The 22,853-nt window shown below is 34.5% G+C and overlaps 1 protein-coding gene across 8 annotated transcripts in view; it reads right to left on the bottom strand.

Moving 5' to 3' along the window:
* PCLO (piccolo presynaptic cytomatrix protein) overlaps positions 1-22,853 on the bottom strand; it is a 378,475-nt gene that overhangs the window by 169,987 nt on the left and 185,635 nt on the right. The window lies entirely within an intron of this gene.

Raw genomic sequence — 22,853 nt, 5'->3', positions numbered from 1 at the left:
CCACTGCCTCTCCCTTCCTTTTTTTTTTCCTTCCTAACATTAAATTAGATGGCTACATTCCAATGAATTGGACAAAGTATATGCTGTCCATATGCTCCTTTGATATAGCTGGCTATAATGGCCATAATATGTAGGGATTTTTTTTTTTCCCAGACTGGCAACTGCTTTATTCAACAGATACATCTAGAGTTCAAGAGAAATATTAATATTTCATCACAAATCTCCTTAGAAGAGTGTTCATAAGCAATGATCACTGGAGATGGACTTTAAGAATCAAAAGAAATAGAGAACGAGGTATTAGATCATCATCCTCACAGAAGTGTTAATCACTCAGGACCTGGCGGGACTTTTCATGGTATTAATTTGTTACACACAGGTGGCATCACGTGATAGTTATGCTTGTAGATGAAACATTCTAGATCGCACTGTTGGTGCAGATGTATCCTTGGAAAGAAAACTGAATACCCCCAGTTTGTTTTGTTTTCCTTTCTTTTTTATTTTTTTTAAAGTAAGTTTTGGAGTAATTTGTTACACAGCAGTATATAACATATGCTCACTGACTTTTCTACATTATTGAACATCTGAATATATAATTATTTATCTTTCTGATGATTTGCTCTCACATTCTTTAAACAGACAGTCCATCCACTCTGACAAATTCTTCCTGGATAGCCTGTGTTGTAGGTATGGCCTCTGCACTGTTCTGCTTCACCTTGCTTTATTGGGTTATTTTCTGTTGTAAAGCCCTGATTCCTGAACCAGAAGTGACTCACTGTGGAGTCTGCAGGACCCTATCTACGTTATTGCCTCAGCCTTCTTTCCTAGCTTCTTACCTTCTTACCTACCAGGTAAACTGGACTAGTTTTTGACATGCTGCCAAGAAATGGTGATAATTTATAGGTTATTAATGAAACACCAAGAGAACAATTAAAATGAGAGTAGTTTTGCCTTTTGAAATGTATCCTGAGGTTTTCAATTTTCTAGAATGTTATATTTTTCAGTGAAAATTATTTTAAATGTTCCATATACTGGCTACTTACAGAAAGAGTAAGCATTTGAGAAAACAGCTTGCACTGAGGGGCGGGGTGGGGTGGGGGTTCTTTTCCGGTCTTCTTATCTTCTGAAGTCTTCCAGTCTCCAGCCCTCAGAACCTTGCCTTATATGCATGGCTAAATTAACAAATGCAGGGCTTACTGGTACTTCACAGAGACCCAGACTATTTCTACGTTTTAATATTTCTGACATATAAGGAATAAAGAAGTGTTCCCATTAAGATTACCAAATTGTGATATTTTAAAAATATTGACGTTGAAAAATTATACTCTGAAATAAACTCAAAAATAACTAACTTGTACTTGAAAATGACATTAGATGCCTAAATTTTAAGGCCCTTTGTAAAAGTACGGCTAAGACCAAATGACCTCCCTTGGTCTCTCTGTGATTCTTCATACAGCAGTGAATTTTTTTTCTCATAAAAGTCCAAAATTAGATCTGACTTAGGACTACATGGACTTTAATGGGTTGCTGAGGGAGGAGGTTCTTTATTACTCAGATAAATAAATCGCTAATGATGATATATCATGTGTTGGAATTAATATTTGGGGGGTTTGGCCCAGCACCTCTTTAAAATCACTCCACATGTTCACCTTGCTAACCAATTAAGAGCATTACATTTTTGAGAAGTTAACTTACTACTCTGTCTTTGCATATATGAAGTAATAATTAATATGACTTTCACAAACTACTCTCATGAATTACTTTAATGGACACAATTATTCAGAACATTCTTGCATAGAAATAGATTTTTATAGTGTCCACACAAAGGTATTCAGAAGTCCCCTATCCCTCTCATAGGTAGCTAATGATTTTTACTTGAGAACCTAATGATTGAAATTTCTTTAATTGGGGCCATTTTTCTTGAAGGCCTAGAAAAAGGACCTAGGTGAATGATACACATTTGGTAAGATAAATATTCTAAACAAAACTCATTTTAGTATATTAAATTAAGCTGTATATAGATCCCTTTACATACTTATTCATTACACCTCAAATAATCTAATTGTTTATCCATGTAGGTTGGCAACCAAAATGCCCTGATAAATGTAACATAGATTTAACTTAGTGGTAGTATGCAGCTTCAGTCTAATAATGTTTATTGTCTTATTATAAAATAAAAATATGTAACAATTGCTTTCTTAAATTATGAACTACTTGAGAAGCATGTGTTCTAATATGAGATTGTAGTCTTTTGAGATTTCAGGGAGCTTTTCTACTCTACGATATGATAGTGTCAAAGCTTTCAACAACTTCAGAACATGTCTATGAAAAAATGTATATGGTATATTGCCTACAAATTCAAGGTCTCTAGATTTATATCTACCTCTGTCTACCTGGTTTTCCTCTGGGGATGGGTCTATATATATTTCCACAATTATTTTCAATGTGTGAAATATCTTTTCTGTATGATAGCACTTGCATAAAATACTATTAGTCCATGGCAAGTACACAATAAATTGTAGGTATTATTATAGGTGGTTAACTGATTGTTATAATATGCATCTCTTGAAAACAATAGCAATAATTCTTTAATAGAAATGAAGTGGATTTCAGACTGAGGCAAGATGTAGCAAGGCAGTTAGGGGCTACGATGTAAGATGTGACCAAATAATATCAACCAAACTTCTAGGAAAACCTATTAATATAATCATCATTCAAGTCTATGCTCCAACTACAGAGGCTGAAGGAGATGAAATTGAGTGTTTTTACATAAGTATTAAAGAGGAAATTGATGGACACCAAAATAAGTCATGCTAATAATTATAGGTGACTGGAGTGCAAAAGTAGAAAATAAAGCAGAACCAAATGTCAATGGAAAATTTGGACTAGGGGTCAGAAATGAAGCAGGAGATCAGCTCGTGGATATCTATGAGGCCAAGCTTGTCCATCACAAAAACACATGCTTCAAACAACTGAACAGATGACTGTATACAAGAAATTCACCAGATGGCCAATACAGAAATCAAATAGACTATGTAATTGGAAGCAGGAGATGGAAAAGCTGTATTCTCTCTGCCAAAACAAGACCAGGAGCAGATTGTGGTACTGAAGACGAACTGTTACTATCAAACATTAGAGGCTAAAAAAAAAAATCACAGCATCAGAATGTAACGTAAATAACACTCCTGATGGATTTGAAGTCCACATAAAAAAACAGATTTGCACTGCTAAACTTAATTGACCAATAACCAGAAGAACTGTGCACTGAAAATAGAAATATTATTAGGGAAGAATGTGAAAAGACAATGCCAGAAGTAATAAGGAAAGAACAATTGAGAGGGATGACAGAAGAAACACTAAAAATTGTTAAAGACAAGTGAGAGGCAATAGTAAACGGTGACAAAAGCAGGGTTAAAATCCTGAACACAGTTTTTCAACAACTATCACACAGAGAAAAAGAGAACTATTATAATAGTCAATGTAAGTAGATATAAAAACAAAAAAGAAAAATGAAAAGGTCTTAACAGCAGATTCAACAAATAAAATGGAAATTCAAATCTAAACTTGGAATACTAAATGACCAACAAGGGAGCATATTATCTGACCAGGAGAAAATAAAAGAAAACTGCAAACAGTATCCTGAAAATCTACACAAGAGACAGAGATGACAGATATCTTTTAAGAAGATTCCTATGAAGTAGAATCTGTATTTCTGGAAAGCAAAATGAAAGCTGCCCTGAAAGTATCAGGAGGAAATAAATCACCAGGGGTGCATGGGATACTCATAGAATTATTTCAAGCCATAGAAATTGAATGTGTCAAAATCCTAACAAGAATATGTCAACATATATGAAAAACAAAACAATGACCTGCAGACTACTGTGTTTCCCCAAAAATAAGACCTAGCTGGACTATCAGCTCTAATGCGTCTTTTGGAGCAAAAATTAATATGATATATATATATATATATTACATATCATATTATATTATATATATAATATAATATAATATACTTTAAGACCAGGTCTTATATTAATTTTTGCTCCAAAAGACGCATTAGAACTGATGGTCCGGCTAGGTCTTATTTTCGGGGAAACACGGTAGTCATGTTCAATATACATCCCATTTTTCAAGAAAAGAGATGTCAAGGAGTACAGTAACTATAGGACCATTGCTCTAATTTCCCACACAAGTAAAGTGATGCTCAAGGTGATGCAACAAAGGCTTTTATCTTATATGGAACAAGAAATGCTGGATGTCCAAGCTGGACTTAGAAAAGAAAGAGACACTTGAGATCTAATTGAGAACATATGTTGGGTATTGGATTGTGCCAAAGAATTTCAGATGTTTAGTCTATGTTTTATAGACTACAGTAAAACCTTTGACTATTTGGATCATGACATAGGTTACTCTGAAAGAAATGGGCATGTCTCAGCTCTTGATTGTCCCGATATGTAATCTATATTGTGGACAGGAAGCCACTATCAGGACAGAATATGGAGAGAGAGAATGATTACCTACTGGTAAAAATGTCAGAAAGGATACATTTTATTTCCCTATTTGTTTAATCTGTACTCAGAACTCATCAAGCAAAAAACTGGGATAGACTCAGGGGAAGAAGGAGTAAAAACTGGTGGAAGAAATATCTTATTATCAGAATACTGAAATTGTTAAAGATTTTGCTTACTTTCATTCAGTCATCAAATCAAACGGAGACTGTAGCCAAGAAATCAAGATAAGGCTGAGACTCGGAAGGGCAGCAATGAAAAAATAGAGAAAGATCACCAAGAGCAAAGATGTGTCATTAGAGACCAAGGCTAAGATCATCTATACCCTCATTGTCCCAGTTACTATGTACGGATGTGAAAGTTGAACAGTGAAGAAGGCTGATAGGAAAAATGTAATTCATTTGGAATATGAAGTTAGAGGAGAGCTCTATAGATACCCTGGACCACCAGAAAGGTAAACAAGTGGGTCCTAGAGCAAGTTAAGCCTGAAATGCCTCTGGAGGCAAAAATGACAAAACTGAAGCTATCTTACTTTGGGCACATTCTGAGAAGGTGGGGTTCTTTGAAACAACAATAATGTTAGAAAAAATAGGAGGCAGCAGGGAAAGAGAAATACCAGATATGAGATAGATTGACTGCACAAAAGAAGTGATAGGCATTAAGTCCACAGGAGCTGAGCAGGGCTGTGAGGACAGGACATTGTGGACATCACTCAGTCATAGGTTCACCAGGTGTTGGAGCCAACTCAATGGCATGCAACACACATTGTATTACCAAATGTGCATATGAAAACTCAATGGAAATTACGATTTGTTATCAGGAGTTCAAAAATTTATAAACTAAATGCTTTTTCTAAAATAAAGATTTTTGGACTTCATCATCTAATCTAATAATGATTCTCTGGGGGAAAAGGCAGGTAAGGCCATTTGTAGAATGACTAGGAAGAGGCCTAATTTACTGAACATAATTTAAGATTTAGGTTCAGAAACTCAAGTTTCATCATGACTTTTCAATTTACTTGTTCAGCATAACCATAAACAACTTAATGTTCTTTATTCTGTTTTTGACTCTGTAATTTGAAGATTAAACACCTATACTTCATTGGTTTCCTGTAAGATAAAATGAGCTTAGTTGTTTCAAGTACTTAGTAGGTATCTTGGATATGAAGCACTCATATGATAGTTGATAGTTGCTAATGTTACAATTTCTGTCATTGTAAGGATCAAATGTGGTTATATAAATACATACATGTTGCCATAGACAAAACAAAAAACAAGAAAAATCTCCACAACATATAATCCACACTATTATTGAATGTTAGAGAATGATCCACAGATATAAAGAGGTAAGTTTAACAGAGTTAACTACTTCTTCATATGAAGCTAAAAATGAAATGTGTAAGCTGTCAATTATTTTTATTACCCTTATGCAAAAGTGAAACAGAACAAATTATAAATTAAAATTCTATCCCATGATTGGAGTGACATCATAGAAATGACACTGTGGGGGAATTCCAAGACTCAGTCCTTCTATGAAATCAATCTTTAGGCTGTCAAAAGTAGACAGAGTCAACCTTTTAGGAACTGTGGAAATCTAGTAGAAAACTTAGAGCAAACAGGGGAATGCTTAATGAAGAAAATAATTACTATAGTTCAGTAAGAAAGCCTTGTGGTGTTTACTTAATCTTTTATAATCCCCCATATTCCAGCTCAGATACAACATCTAGAGAAAAAGATCAACCTGAACATAGGGGACTTAAACAAACAAACAAATAAACAAACAAACAAAAAAACATATAAACCTATTAGACCTGACAGGCATCTATAGAACACTATACCCAACAATAGCAGAATACACATTTTTCTCAAATGCACATGGACATTTTTCAAATAGACCGTGTTTTAGGCCACAATACAAATATGAACAAATTTAAAAAGTGTGAAATCATAAAACGTATTTTCTCTGGCCACAGTGGAATGAAGCTAGAAATCAATACATAAAGGAAAACTTACATAAATACAAAGGATTATAACAGAATACTACAAACAATTTCATGGCAACAAACTAAATAACATTGATGAAATTAAAATGGACAAATTCCTAGAAACAAGTAAATAATTAAAACTGAATGGAAAATAAATTAAAAATCTGAACAGATCTACAATAAGTGAAGAGATTGAATCAGTAATCAAAAACTTTTCAACAAAAACAACAAAAAAAGCATAGGATCAAATTGCTTCCCTGGTGAACTCTATCAAACACTTAAAGAAGGATGAACACCAGAATCCCTAAAATACTTTAAAAAATAGAAGAGGAGTGTACACTTCCTAATTTATTTTATGAGGAAACTATTACCTTGATACCAAAGTGAGACAAATATATCATAAAAAAGTAAACTATAAACCAGTATCACTTATGTAGATAGAAAATTCCTCAACAAAATAATAGTAAACACAATCCAAGAGCATATTTAAAAAGATAACTTGGTAAAATTTATCCCAGAATGCAATGTGATTTAACATACTAAAATACTAAAATCAGTCAGTGTAATATAGAGCAACAATCAAATAAAAAAAAACAAAAAACAAACAAACAAAAAACTCTTATGAGCATCTCAACTGATGAAGAGAAACAACGTCACCAAATCCAACACTCTTTCACGGTAATAACACTAAAATCAGGAACAGAAGGGAACTTCATCAACATGCTAAAGAGTATTTATGAAAAAGCCACAGCTAACATCATACTTAATAGAGAAAAACTTCATGGCGAAACACTGAAAGCTTTTTCCTTGAGGTCTGAAACAAGAAAAGGAAGTCTGGTTTTACCACTGCTATTCTGCATTGTATCGGAAGTTCTAGCCAGAGAAGTTAGGCAAGAAAAAGAAATAGATAAAAGACATCCAAATTAGAAAGGAAGAAATAAAGCAACCCATTCACTGATTACTATGTACATAAAATGATCCTATATACAGAAAATACCAAGATTGTACAAAGAAAATTAGCTAACAAATTCAGCAAAGTTGCAGGGTACAAGATCAACACACACAAAAAATGTCAGTTGTGTTTCTATACACCTGAAATTGCCAATCTGAAAAGAAAATCAAGAAAACAATTTCATTTATACCAGTGTTCAAAGACTAAAATACACAGGAATAATTTCATGAAGGAGGTGAACCACTTTTCTACTGAACACTACAAAACGTTGCTAAAAAAGAGAAAATAAAAGAAGAGCTAATTAAATGGAAATATATGCAATGTTCATGGATTGGAAGACTTAATGTAAGGTTAAGATGGCAATACTACCCAAAGTGATCTACAGATTCAATTCAATTCCTATAAAAATTCTAATGGCCTTCTTTTGCACAAACAGAAAAGCTAATCATCAAATTAATATGTAATTTCAAAGAGCCCCAAAGTGCCAAAACAATATGGAATAAGAGAAACAAGGTCGGAGGACCTACCCTTTCCTGTTTCATAACAACTTCAAAGCTATAATAATCAAAGCAGTGTGAAACTGGCCTAAGTACAGATATATCTTAATGGAATAGAATTGAGAGTGCAGTAATAAACCCTTACATCTATGACTAATTGACTTTCAACAAGAGCGCCAAGAACATTCAATAGGGAAAGAATAGTCTTGTCAACAAATGATGCTGTATAGCCGGATGTAAAAGAATGAAGTTGGACACCTACCTCACACCCTGTACAAAATTAACTCAAAATAGATCAACAACATAAATAAAAGAGGTAAGGCCATTAAACTCCTCAAAGAAAATATAGGGAAAAACCTTCATGACCTTGAATTTGGCAATGGATTGTTAGATATGACACCAACAGCATGAGTAACAAAAAAGAAAAAAAATTAAACTTCAATTAAAAATTTATATATCAAATGTCATTGTACAGAAGGTAGAAAGACAATGTAGAAAATTGGGGAAAATACTTGTAAATAATATATCTGATAATGGTCTAGTATCCAGAACATATAAAGCATTCTTACAATTCAACAACAAAAAGACAAACAGCCCAATCAACAACTGGGCAAAGTACTTCGACAGTCATTTTCCCAAATGAGAAATAGAAATGGTCTAGAATCCCATGAAAAGATGCTTAATATTAGTCATTAACAAAATGCAAATTAAAATAAATGAAACCAATTCATACCCACTAAGATGGTAATAATAATAATAACAACAATAATAATAATAAATGGAAAATAACAAGTACTGGGAAGGCTTTGGAGAAATTGGAACCCTCATACATTGCTAGTAGGAAGGTATAATGGTTTACCTGCTGTGGAAAAGAGTTTTACAGTTCATTTCACTTCTAGATATATACCCAAAAAAATTGAGAACAGGTACTCAAACAAATATGTATGCATTAATGGTCATTGCAGCACTATTTTCAATAGCTTAATTTGTTTTAAAGCATTAAAGGAATATGGCATTTCAATTTACAGTGTTGTAAAGTGAACCTTACTGATTACAAGGGTATAAAAAGTAAAATGAGGCTAATGATAATTGTCATAGAAGTAAGAGACATTATATTTCCAAATTTTACATTTCCATTTGAAAGATGCATTGCTATGTGAGAATACAGATATATTTCTTAACTGGTTTGTTGCTTCATTCAACATTATGTTTTCTTGATTATTTTTCTAGGAGAAAAGAAAATGCTTGAAGGTAATGATGCCCTCCTTTTCTCTTCCTTTTAATCTCCCAGTGGTGTTATTACTAAGTTTAAAATCACTCTTTTCGTAGTTACTTCTTCAAAAATGTATTGGGGCAGCAAAACATATTTGCTTATATGCTCTTAGAGAGGAAGAAATAAGGTTTGATGACCCGTGAACATAAAAAGCAGCAAAGAAGCAATTTAAAAGAATTGACAATCTAAAGACTACAAAAACATGATCACATAAAAACTGAAGTAACAGATCTGCTCACTGGAAAATGAACGCAGATACTATTTTCTCAATTAATTTTTACGTGGTCCTGCTGGACTAGGATAATGAATGCTACGAACAACTATCAAATGCTGATTCCTTCTACAATCACCTGAGAATAGAGGCATAGTCGGATGGGTGATAAGATGATTTTCCAAATGGATAATTAATAAAATCTGAGCTTATTGATTGTACATCTGAGTGAGCATTTATAGGCTTCAGCTCATGACATAAAAGGAAGAATTGGTTGAAACTACCAGCAAAAAAGCTTTCTTAAAAAAATACAACACTGCTGTTTTGTTAGAAACATTTCTATCATTTTAGTACCCATAACACACTGAAGAAATTCATGCACATTTATTCATGTCAAAAGGAAAATTAATGTTATTATGTTGAGTCTTTTATGCAGTATTATAAAACTCTCTATAATTAGCATTAATTAGTACTTTAAACAGTGATTTCATCTGAAGTTCAAAGAAGTAAATGACTAAACCATATAAGTATCCTCCAAGCCTGGAGACTGAGATCTGTGATTAGGGCTGAGTTTTATCAGACAAAGTAATGGGGATTGCCTTGAACCGGTCATGCTAAAATATACTACATAATATAAGAATTTTAAATTTGGTCCAACCTATTAAGAGTAATTTATCTATGTAGATAAAATGGTTTATTAGAGGGACCAAACAATTTTTACATATATATTTTTCATACATGTATATGTAAGCATTTACTTGAGGAGGGAGAAAGAGTAGAAGGAGTTTTGAGTGTAATCACCTTTAGCTTCAAATCTTCTATTTTTACTGAATTTTCATTCCCTCAAGAAGATTATCTACTGTTCTTCACAAAACTAAGGTTTTATCTGTCATCTCATAAAAAGTTTTCAACCAAAAAATACTGAGATAGCAGTTCTATAATCTATCTTAATGATTTCTTATATTGTTCTCAACATTAAAGTTAATTTTTTCAACTGTTTTAACTTGAATCCCTTGAACTTGTGCTTGAGATTAAAATAAAATCAATAAAAATCCTCCCTGTTTTTTATAGCTTCAGGCTAAACGACCTGAGTTGATTTAGCTAGATCATTTAAGACTGTTTAACTTATCACACCTGTTCTAGTTCTCTAATTCAAACTCTACACCCTAATTCAATGATGTCAAATGGGTAGTAGATTGGGGAGAGAGGTTATCACTTTGTGAGGGGTATAAATGTCTTACTATTGCATTGTTTTGTATACCTGAAACCAATAGTAATAATAATAATAATAATAATAATAATAATAATAATAATAAAAGATGCAGAACAGTACAGAAAAGAAAAACCTATTAATTAGTAACGCCTCATTTGACGCAAATGGAACTCATGTTGGTTGGTAGTGAAAAGAACATTGACCTTGACTTCAGTTTCCTCATCTTTAAAATATGGAATAAAATAAACATAAGGCCTACAAAACATACGTGGTTTGGATCTCAACCAAGCAACTGCATGTGAAAATATTTTATTAGTTACACGAAGCTATCAAAGCATTAAGTATATTATATATATGTCTATTATATGTATGTATATATACACATATATGCTTATTAAAAATGTATATTTTCTTGTTGAATACGATGATAAGAAAATGTCAAGTAACTATTGGAATATATTGCTACTATATACCTTATACCTCAAAATGTATGTCAAAGTTTCATAAATTTTTATATCATAGTAATTTTAGTTGCTCACTTTTTCAATAACAGCTAATGCAACACACTACCGAATCCTAATTAGTAATTTTTAGAAATATAAAAAAATATACAAAAGTACATGTATGTTGTTGGGAGTGGATGTATTTGGTAGAATTCGTATATAGCTTGATTGTAGAGTGAATTATAAACTGCATTATTTCAAAATAGAAAGTGTAGTGAATTGTTAAGAAACAATATGATAAAAGACTGAGGAAGCTAATTAATGCTAAGTAATGGTCTATGTTTTTAAACTGTGTCAGTAATAATCAATGCTCTATTAATTCAGAACTCACCTGTCTTAGTTAAACTGGCAAGTCCAAATATTTAGTTTTACATTTTAAGCAGAACATTGTGAACATAAATCTCTGTCTTATAATTACACTTACTTGCATATTTTGATATATCATGTCTGGGAAGGATAACACAAGTAATCTGATTGTTTTCCCTCCTGCCTTAAAAGCTTTGTTTTGAAATTAATCCTTAGCTATTAATTATAACGAAATAGTAATGTTAACCACTGAACATTAAATGGATAACATCAACTTAAAAAACTTCCTGGTTTTCACTCATTGACATTTGTATATATGTATACATTTGTTTTGACTTTTATCATATCCTAATAATTAATGCCATATATTATTATACTGCCTTTAGTTTTGAAAATCACTTTAAAACAGTTTTTTCTATACTAATTTTAAAACAGCTGAATTTTAAAATGCAAGATTTTAATCATAAAAATATTATAAGAAATATAAATTAGTAGTGAAGAAGGTAAAAGCTATAGAAAGAATGAGGCTTCCAGGAAAGATGCAAGATGGCAGAATAGAAAAACGCTGCGCTTGATTCCTTCCATTAATACATTAAAATTACAACTAAATTATAGAACAATCAACCTGGAGAACCATCTGAAGTCTAGCTTAACAGAAGTTTTATAACTAGGGATACAAAAAGAAGCCACATCAAGACTAGAAGGAGGGGCAGAAATGAGGAACAGGCCGGCCCCAAACCTCCATGTGGTGGTTGAAAATTGGAAGGATATTTTGGCCATGGAGGTCCTCCCAACCCCCAAGGAGTGAGGGATGCCAGCCTCACAGCAGGCTCCCCAACCTGGAACATTGGTGCCAGGAGAGGAGCCCCCACAACATATGGCTGTGATAAACAGTTAGGATTCTGACCATCCAGGTGGAACGGAAGGCTGTGGGGAAACCCAGAAATCCTCTTAAAGAGCCCACACATAGCCTCACTCACTCGCATACACTCTCCCTGTTGCTCTGGCAGAGGGACAGGAACTCAGGGGGCTTTGAATACATACAGGGAGAGAATGAGTTATGTGGCTGTGGGGTGAGGACTGGAGGGACAGTTGCCATTTTTCCTCTTTGGGGTCCTTCTCCTGTGCAGCTAGCAGACAGGTGCCAAATTTTCTGTCTTGAGCGCTCCCCCACACAGCTAAATCTGAATCTGATTGGCCTGATGAGTTCCATTTCTCCACCCTGCTGATTCCCTAGGATCCTGTCCACCCAACTCCCCCAGTGCTGGAGGCACTTTTTCTTTGAGCAGCCATTCCCACATGCATTGCACTCTTTCTTGGAAAACTTTCGGGGTCGTCGATCCCCAGTGGAAAGTGACTGTCCTTGGTGTACTCTGAAACTTTTGCTGAGTATCCCCAGGCTTAGCACTGGAACCAAACCAGAATGACATTAACCTGGTGACCACAACTCTTCCTACTGTAGGGGCTCCCTGAGATAGGGAGCCGAATTTGCATGTCTCACCCAATTTGCATATCGCATGAAGCTTTGTCAGTGGCTGAACCTTAAGGGAGCCAGCAGGAGGCAGATGACTCAGGATGTCCTGGCTTTATGAGGAGTTACAGCAGGCCTGGTACTGGTGGCAGTCATACTTAGTTCACAGCATGACCTCTCCCACACACCACCAGGTTTAGCACAGTGAGTGGCCAACCGTAGATCACTTTGTCACTCATACCAAATAGTCCCTGGCCACTCAGAGGCACTGGGTGACCTGGGCCTGCACTGGTGCCTCTTTCAAGAGGCTCCAGAACCAACATACTTGGAGGTTGGCTTCTGACCACAAGCAGAGCACCACCCAGTTAGTCCCACAAGTGGCACACACAAAAGGCAGTCTCGACAGGCACCACATCCCACTGGGGCATAGCCCACTCAGTGGAGTAAGACCCCCGCCCCCACAGCATCCTATAAGCTGTGGAGGTGGAAAAACTCCACAGTGAGTCAGGCTGAGGGTCAATCCCACCCACTAATGTGCCATTAGCAATCAAGGCTCAACTATAATATGAGAGCACACACAACCCACACAAGGGACATTCCTGGAGCACCTGGTACAGGTGACCAGAGAGACAGTGTCAGCACCCCACAATGCACATACTACAGAAGGCTACCCAGACAAGACTAGTAAACATAGCATATCTATCTAATACATACAATCACAGAGAGGCAGCCAAAATGAGGAATAAAGAAACACATCCCAAATGAAAGAAGAGGAGAAAACACCAGAGAAAGAACAAACAAATTGGAAGCAAGCAACTTACCGATACAGAGTTCAAAACAATAGTTATAAATGTGCTCAATGAATTTAGTGAGAACTTCAACAAACACATAACATAAAAAAAGACCAATCAGAAGTGAAGAATGCAATAACTGAAATGAAGAATACACTGGAAGGAATCACCAGCAGACTAGATGAAGCAGAGGATTAAACCAGTGATTTGAAGACAAGGTACTAGAAAACACTCAATCAGAACAGCAAAATAAAAAAAAGAATAATAAAAAAAATAGTTTAGGAGACTTCTAGGAAAACATCAAGTATACCTTTGCATCATAGGGTTACCAGAAGGAGAAGAGAGAAAGCAAAGGATTGAGAACCTATTTGAAGAAATAATGACTGAAAACTTTCCTAACCTGACAAAGGAAATAGACATAAAAGCCCAGGAAGCACAGAGTCCCAAACAAAGTGAATCCAAGGAGTCCTATACCAAGGCAAATCATAATTAAAATGGCAGAGGTTAAAGACAAAGGGAGAATGCTAAAAGCAACAAGAGACAGGCAACTAGTAACTTATAAGGGAACTCCCATAAGATAGTCAGCTAATTTCTCAACAGAAACGTTGACGGCCAGAAGGGACTGCCACAAGATGTTCTAAGTGATGAAAAGCAAGGACATACAACCAAGATTATTATACTCAGCAAGGTTATTATTTAAAATCAAAGGACAGATAAAGAGCTTCCCATACAAGAGAAAGCTAAAGGAGTTCATCACCACCAAACCAGTATTACAAGGAATGTTAGAGGGACTTCCTTAAGACAACAACAACAACAACAAAATAAAAAAAATAGGAATAAAATGGCAATAGCTACATATCTATCAACAATTACTTTCAATGAAAATAAATTAAATGCTCCAATCAAAAGACATAGGAGGGCCGAATGGATAAGAAAACAAAATCCTTATATATATGCTCCCTATGACAGCCTCAGTTCAGATCGAAAGATACATATAGACTGAAGTAAAAGTAAAGTGATAGAGAAAGGTATTTCATGAAAATGGAAACCAACAACAACAAAAAAAATCTGGGGTAGAAATACTTATACCAGACAAAATAAACTTGAAAAAAAAGGCTATAACTAGAGACAAGGATCCAGTAATACCACTTCTGGGTATTTAAACGAAGAAACCCAAAATGCTACTTTGAGTGGACATATACATCCATATGTTTATTGCATCACTGTTTAACATGGCCAGGATATGGAGGCAGCCTGGTGTCCATCGATGGATGAAGAGTAGGTGGTACATACATATATACAATACAATATTGCTCGGCCAAGGAAAGGAATGAGTTCTTGCCATCTGCAGTGTCATGGATGGACCTGGGGGGTACTGTGCTGAGTGGAGTATGCCAGACAGAGAAAGATAGGTGCACTGTGAGTTCACTTATATGTAGACTTGAAAGAATAAAATAAACAAACAAAAGAGAAACAAAACTCATAGACACAGAGAATATTTTGATGGTTGCCAGAGGGGAGAGGGGTTGGGAGTGGGTGAAAAAGGGGGAGGGATTAAGAAGTACAAATTTGTTGTTACACAGTAGTCATGGGGATGTAGGCTATAGCATAAAGGATATAGTCAATACTATTGTAATAACTATGTATGGTGTCAGCTGGGTATTTGATTTATTGGGGTGATAAATGGGAGGGGGATTATGGGGCAGGGTGAAAAATGTAAAGGGACTAAGAAGTGCTAATTGGTATTTGCAGAATAGTGATGGGGATGTAAAATAAAGCATAGGGAATATAGTCAATAATATGGTAATAAATATGTATACTCCCAGCTGGATCAATTCTTAAATTATATAGATGTCTAACCACTATGCTGTACACCTGAAATTAATATAAAATTGTACTGAATGTCAACTGTAATTGAAAAACATAAAAAATGGGGGGGAAGGTGAAGGGGAATAAGAGTTTCACATTTCCAGGCATAAAACAAATAAGTCGTGGGGATGTAATGTACAGCACAGGGAATATAGTCAATAATATTGTGATAGTGTGGTACAGTGTCAGATGGTTGCTGGATTTTTCACGTTGATCATTTCTTTAGGTATGTAAATGTTGAATAACTTTGTGGGACATCTGAAACTGATATAATATTGTATGTTAACTGTATTTTTAATAAAAAAAAATGAGACTTCTATTATTTAGCCAATCTTTAACATATGAATAATCTTTCTGACATATATAAATACAACCATTATAAAATAGGTTATTTCATCCAAGTCAGTTTTAATAGACTGATTTCTTACACTGCTTTTCAAAGAGAATAATGAAAAACAACTCCAAATAAATATTATTTTTCAAATGACGTTTGGCCATCTTAATCATGATTTCTTAAATCTGTATATTCTGACAGAAATAAAATTGACGGAAATAAAATTTCTTAATTTAGGTTATGGAAATTACGCTTAGAAATAGACATTAAAGGGTTCCAAAAATCTTAAAAATAACTATCAAACAGCAATCAGTGAAGCAAAAAATATTTTTGTAAATATCAGCTCGTGAATACCATCTGCTTTGCAGTAGGATCCTGGCTTAAACTGTAGAATAAAATGAATTTAATAAAGAGCTTGTCTATTACTAAAAAAGCTCTAAACTTATTCAATAAGTGTAAGGGTAGGACAAAACAGCTTTAATACTTAACAGCCTAGGTATTTTTAAGACCTTATAGAGGTGATAACATTTTAAATGTAGCTTATTTTAGTACAAAAAGTGGTGTGGATCATCACTGACAAAACTTGTGCTATTTATGAAATATATGTCTTTCTCATAGAGGAGTAATTTAAAACTGTTATTTTTTAAGACAGCGATATCTTGAAATGAATTTGATCCCTTCTAACTCCAAACAAATTATTTGAATTTACAATGCTGTTTCTCTGAATGGATAATGTCACTTTCTCCCCTGATTTTGTAAAGAATATACTATATTAACCTTCCTTGCTGAAGTTATTGATTATCTGGGGTAATGATGTAATCAGTTTCATTGTGTAGAAGAAAGAGAAGGGCCTTTCGGTGCTCTGCTTTACGAAAATTTCATAGATGTGATGCTAGAGATAATCAAGATACACACAAAATTACTGGACTAAAACAAATTTGAGAAAGTGTAGTGATATCTGTTCAGCAAGTCGAAGAAAAGCACAGAGGAAAAAGAAAAAAGAAAAACTGAACTGCACAAATCATACAGTGGGAGGATAAACAAGATTTTATTTGTTTTTCTTTTCTTTTTTTGTTTTTTGTTTTTGTTTTAGGTGGAAGTGAGAAATTGGTTTATGCCTGTCGTAAATTAAAACGTTTGATGGATAAAGTCCTTTCACTCACTAAATTGTCAAATTAATTTATTGTTATAGAGAACCTACTATGAATCAGGCATCTTTCTAGGCACTCGGGATATAAAAGTGAACATAATAAACTAAAATCCTCACCCTTAAGTTCTGATGGGAGAAGGGAAACAATAAATAAAATTACAAAGGATCTAGTGTAGTATTTTTGATGATGAAATGTGATATGGAGAAAAATCAAGAAAAGCATAATGATAGAGAGTTAGAAAATGTGGGTGGTTTTCAACAGGTCAGTTCAGGAAGGTCTCATTACCCCCCAAATTTAAAATGGTTACAGAGAACAGGAATCTGAAATTTCTAGAGAAGCAGTATTATATACTCCACAGAATCGGAAAGGCACATAGTTACTAGGAGATTTAGCAATTATTGCTACCAACCCACAAAGTAAAGCTCTTTAATGATAGTTGGCAAATTTCTGTTAAGGAAAAACAAACATTGCCAAAAGTCAGCCTAAAGAAAGGGTATCAACTTCACTGGACACCTACACTTGCCAGACTTAGTGATGGGAAGGTTATAAAAGTTACTTCATTCAGTCATTACAAATAGGTATTTGATCACTGTTCACCGGTTTCTACCCATTTAAAACTATTTGGCTTTCATAAAACCTATTAATTGAAAAATTGTTTTACTGATAAAAGTTAGAAAATCACTATGTACATGCTACCTTTCATTTGAAAGCATACTTCTTCCTGTGCTTTTTCTAAATCATGATGAAAATGCATTATTATCAAGTTTCATCTAAGTAGCAAGCTTCATTCTTTGGGAAGGAATCCATTCTGATTTTATTTTAATGGTACCTCTTGGGAATTTTCCTGGGGAGAAAATCAAGGACCTAAGGAAAACAGTGGTAATTTCTTTTCCATCTTTACTCAGCGTTAAAATTTTATATTTGTAAAAGGAAGTAGGATGTAAGACAAAACTGTTTGGTTACATAAATGTCAAAAACTGGAATTTGGCTTTGGAGCAGCAGAGTGAAGGGGTCAGAAAGTAGATAGAGCTCACCTCTTACAGACATTGGGGAACTCAACGTCTGTATATATACAGACATACATAACTCAATGAAACGGTCTCAGATAACACCCTGACCCAGTTATGTCCATATTACTTTATGATTTTATGTTAATTAGTGCTAATTTTAATCAATTGGATGGATAACATATCTTAGGTGTAGTATGAAATCAAATGCCAGTGAACCACTAACTAGGCAATATATATTCCTGCTTTGGACTTTCCGTGTAAAAGATGTGACCAAAGTTCTATGATGGCAAAACCCTAGGGGAGTTAAAGGCTCTCATGCCACATAACTGAATTCCTATAAATGCAAATGGAATAAAATTTATATCCAATCCAAATGTTCCAAATTGTAAAATTAAGACAAATTGTTTTGAAACTCCAGGTTAGGCATGAACACTGCCTCTGTGGTTCATAAAGAAAAAAAAAATTGTAAAAACGAAAGCTCTCCAAAAAATTTGTGAGATAGTTACTAAGAAAAATAAATTGCGTAGGAAAAGAGGGCGCAAAAGAAACAAATTAAAATGCAGTCCACATTTGCCTGTAAACAAACCAAAAAAAAAAAAAAAAAAATGCAATAGAGTGCTTTGGTATGTCTTATGGCTTGAGTTCTGGCTCCACTCCCTGCCCCCGAAGGGAGATACATTGGAGTCCTAATCCCCAGTATCTTCAACTGAAACCATTTAGACACAAGGTCTTCTCAGAAGTTATCGAGTTAAACCAAGGTCATTAGTGTGGGACCTAATCAATAGAACTGTTGCCCTTATGAAGTGGGGAAATCTGGACACAGAGACAGATACACAGAGACGGAAGGCAATGGAAAGAGACACAGGTAGACTGTCAGCTACAAGACAAGGAACGCTAAAGCCTAGCAGAAACTAGGAGAGGTCTGCAACAACCCTGCTGACACCTTGAGTTTGGACTTCTAGCCTCTAGACCAGTGACAATACATTTCTGGTGCTTTGTTCTGAGAGTCTTAACAAACTGATACAATACATGGGCAAGAAGAACAAAACGATGCCAGTGGTAGGAGATTAGGCATGAACACTGCCTCTCTGGTTCATCTTATATTTTTAGAGTTTACTAGCGTGTCTGGAAAAGAGCAATGAATGACTCAGATAATGAGTGAATGCAAACAAGAATACATTTTAAAATGAATAAAAGCTAATTAATAGGGATTTAAACTGGAACTTTAGGAAGAGCAAGGAAATGACAAGATAAAAAAGACGGCACACATGGTACTGAACTAGTAAGAAAAAAAAAGTTCAATGTGTGTCAGAAGAGACTAATAAAGGATGAGAACTGTGAAGTGCAGAGTCTAACATTCCAATTCTGGTCAGGTTTTTGGTTTATTAAGGAACCGTGATAAAGACACAGCCCGCTCTGGGATCCGTCTAAACTAAATAAGGTCCTCATCTGTAAGGTGGCTGGACTGTCTAATAGCTAAATACCCTTCAACTTGCATTCAACTTGCGTATTAATGCCTATATCAAAATAAACAAAGTAGAATTGATACTTTAAGCAAAGGAGCTATCAGTTTAGATTATCAACAGGATAGGTCTAGATTGTGGTAATTAAAATGTAACAGTCAGAGTCTTTTAATGAATGTCTTATACCATTTCTTTTATGCCTATACTGGTCCCTTTAATACATGTATCAATAAATATTCAGGGTCTACTTTGTACCAGGCGGTCTTCTAGGCACTTGGGACTACAGCAGAAAACAAAGTAAAATTCCTGCTTTGTAGAGGTTATGTTTTACTGAAGAAGAAAGATGATAATTTGATTAAATACATAACATATTAATAAGCAATATACACAAATGTGGAGGGTTCAGATATGGGGACTCATGGTGATAAGTTGACTTACTAAGAGAATGAGGCAAGGGGACCTCTCTGTGGAAGTGAACTTGAAGCAGAGACCTGTACACAGGAATTAGTCAGGCAAAGATCTGGGGAGAGAGCATTCCGGACAGGGGTTCTAGGTGGGGATGAGGCTGGCACATCCAAAGAAGGACAAGGCCAGTAGTTAGAGCAGAGTGAGAAGTAGAAGTGGTGAGTAACCAATGAGGCTGAGAGACAGGCAGACACCAGATCATATGGGGACTTGTTAAGAAATTACTAATATATTCTGAAGTTGCTGAAAATCTGCTGGAGAGTTTAAACTGTGGAATGCATGATATAATCTGATGTACATTTTAGAAAATCACCCAATAGGTGCAGTTTAGAGAACTGACTATAAGGAAGGCAAGAGTAGAGGGAATCCAGGGGCTGAGGCAAAAATAAAAAATGATGGTGGCTTTGGCCTAAGCTCCACATCCCCAAGGGAAGTAAATCCAACTCTATCTTGGCAAATTAGATCCCCTGCAATCTGTTCTTTACTCAGATTGTTCCTTACTCAGATTCCTTACTCCAACAGGCCTTTCCAGTAAACTGTTTCTCCTCCTGTTAGCTTTATGCCTGTTTATCAGTCTGAACTTTTGCACATTCTGTTCCCTGTATTTAGAATGACTCCATTGTTCTCTTCATGGTCCAACAGAGACCTCACCCTCCCGTTTCAGGGCCTCCTGTTTGAAACATTTCCTGACACTTCTAGGACAGGAGATCTTACTACAGAATTTCATATAGAATAACATTTATCTTTCATGCTGTATTTTAAATGTTACTATGTTGTCTCAATGCCAAGTGAATAGTATGATTTTTTTCAGCTTTATCAGTCTGAGAAAATTAACAATATATATACTACTGAGCTAGACTTCTTAAATAAAACTCACATCACTACGGATATCACTTAGATTATTCTTTTCAGTACAACTAATACTTAGTAATCCATGCTTATAATTAAGAAATTAGTTTAAAACAGACTCAAAGCATGTCCAGAAATTTGCAAAGAAAAAATATAAAATATGAAATTTGTATTGTAGAACCAAAGTATGTCTAAAGTGCTAAAAACTTTTCCTGTATATAAAATGGCATATTTGTGTGTGCAATAAAACAGTATCTTTTAATTTGTTTACAATTATTCCATATTAAAGCACACATTGAGTTTGGCCAATTAGGAAAAGGAATTATTGAATTGTGCTCCAAGGCTCAATATGCCTAGGGTTTTTCAGTTTCAGAGTATTATTTGGTAATTCTACTCAAGTTCTTTTATGATTAGGTAGTTAATCTCTTTACTGATACAATCAGTAATGCAACCCATACAACCAACTGTATCTTTCATTTCACACTTCCAAGTCCAAAGTGAATACTATGAGGAAAACATAGTATTGACAACTTGTATCTCGTCTTTACCTGAGTTTGTTTGAATTAAGGGTACAGGGCCATATATTAAGTAAATGATCAGTACATCAACTGAAAAAGCCCATTATTCTTTCTAATGACAAGCCTTCAATATTACTTTTAATTACTACCAAAAAACACATTTTCAAAGTTTTTCAAGTAACCCTTTAGGTGAATTTATAGAACACAGCTGTAAAAATACCTATGTGTTAGAGCTGAGTTAAAAATCACTTCTCAGAGTAGATTTAATTCTAGAAACAAAGCTATATATAAGATAATAATTCTCTGTAAGTTGCATGAAATCTCCATTTACCAATGGTTCTCTGACTTAACAATTTTAACTTCTGTTCCCCACATAAGGACAGTTTTATATTTAGGAAATACTGTTTGAGAAAGTATATAATAACAAAATGCCACTATGAAAGTGGAAAACTTAGATGTGAATTTGTAATTTATTAATGACTACTGATATGTCTATATACCTATAAATACACTTACAGTCATATATATAATGGTGTATTTTTTGGCCCACAGCCAATGTTTAACATCACTGGGTCAGTGAACGTAGAGAGATAGCACAGAAAAACCCATTTAAAGGCTTCAGGGTTTGAAGACTTAAGAGTTCAAAACCAGTTTTATAGGGAAACTTTTAATTTAAACATAAATCTCGCTTTAAATTGAATTATCATATTTATCAATAATCTTCTAAAGAGGTATATGAGATTTTTTAAAGTAGAATTTACCTGCTTTTATAGCTGATTATTATTTCTTATTCTCAGCTATAGAGATCTTCACAAATGTGTCCAATGTATCTCTCTCTATATATATTCTTTTCCCTTTGCAACACAGTTACATATTTTGGTATAATTATTAATTTCAATTATTCAAAGAAACATAAAAATTATTTTGCTCCTGTAAGCACCAGGACTAAGGCTTACCTGAGGTTAGATTAAGAACACTGTCAGAAACAAAATAAGCACGGGCGAACTATGAAGATTATATTACACACTCTTCTGCCTGCCCTAGAAATGCTCTCTTTTGGGCAGTAAGTGGCCTAAGCCCTTTTGTGAAAACATTCTGGCTGGAGAAAGAAAGAGATTAGATAATCTCAAAGGACCTTCCAACTAAGAATTCCAGTATCCATGGGTCTAAATTTATGGTCCTATTTTGACTTATTGGTTTATATTCAATGTGTAGTCTACCACTGAACATGAATATTAATTATATTCATTGAAACAACAGCGTAAAATTGACATAGGAAATTTCAAGATTAGAAAACAACTTTCAATTTCATTAAGTCATAAAACAATAAAATTCTTCCTCATTTTCCCTCACAAAAATGTTTTCTTTTTGTGGTATTGTTAAAGGAATGTTTACATTTCTAGTTTTTCCGCCAAATTACTAATGACATAATCCTCCCTGAAATTTACTATTAGATTTCTAAGGTACCAGGAGCTGTATTGCTTTCTA

Source organism: Rhinolophus sinicus, chromosome 4 (assembly GCF_057876585.1).
Source record: "Rhinolophus sinicus isolate RSI-liver-muscle chromosome 4, RSI-T2T, whole genome shotgun sequence".
NCBI lineage: Eukaryota > Metazoa > Chordata > Mammalia > Chiroptera > Rhinolophidae > Rhinolophus > Rhinolophus sinicus.
This window is presented reverse-complemented; position numbering and strand designations above follow the sequence as displayed.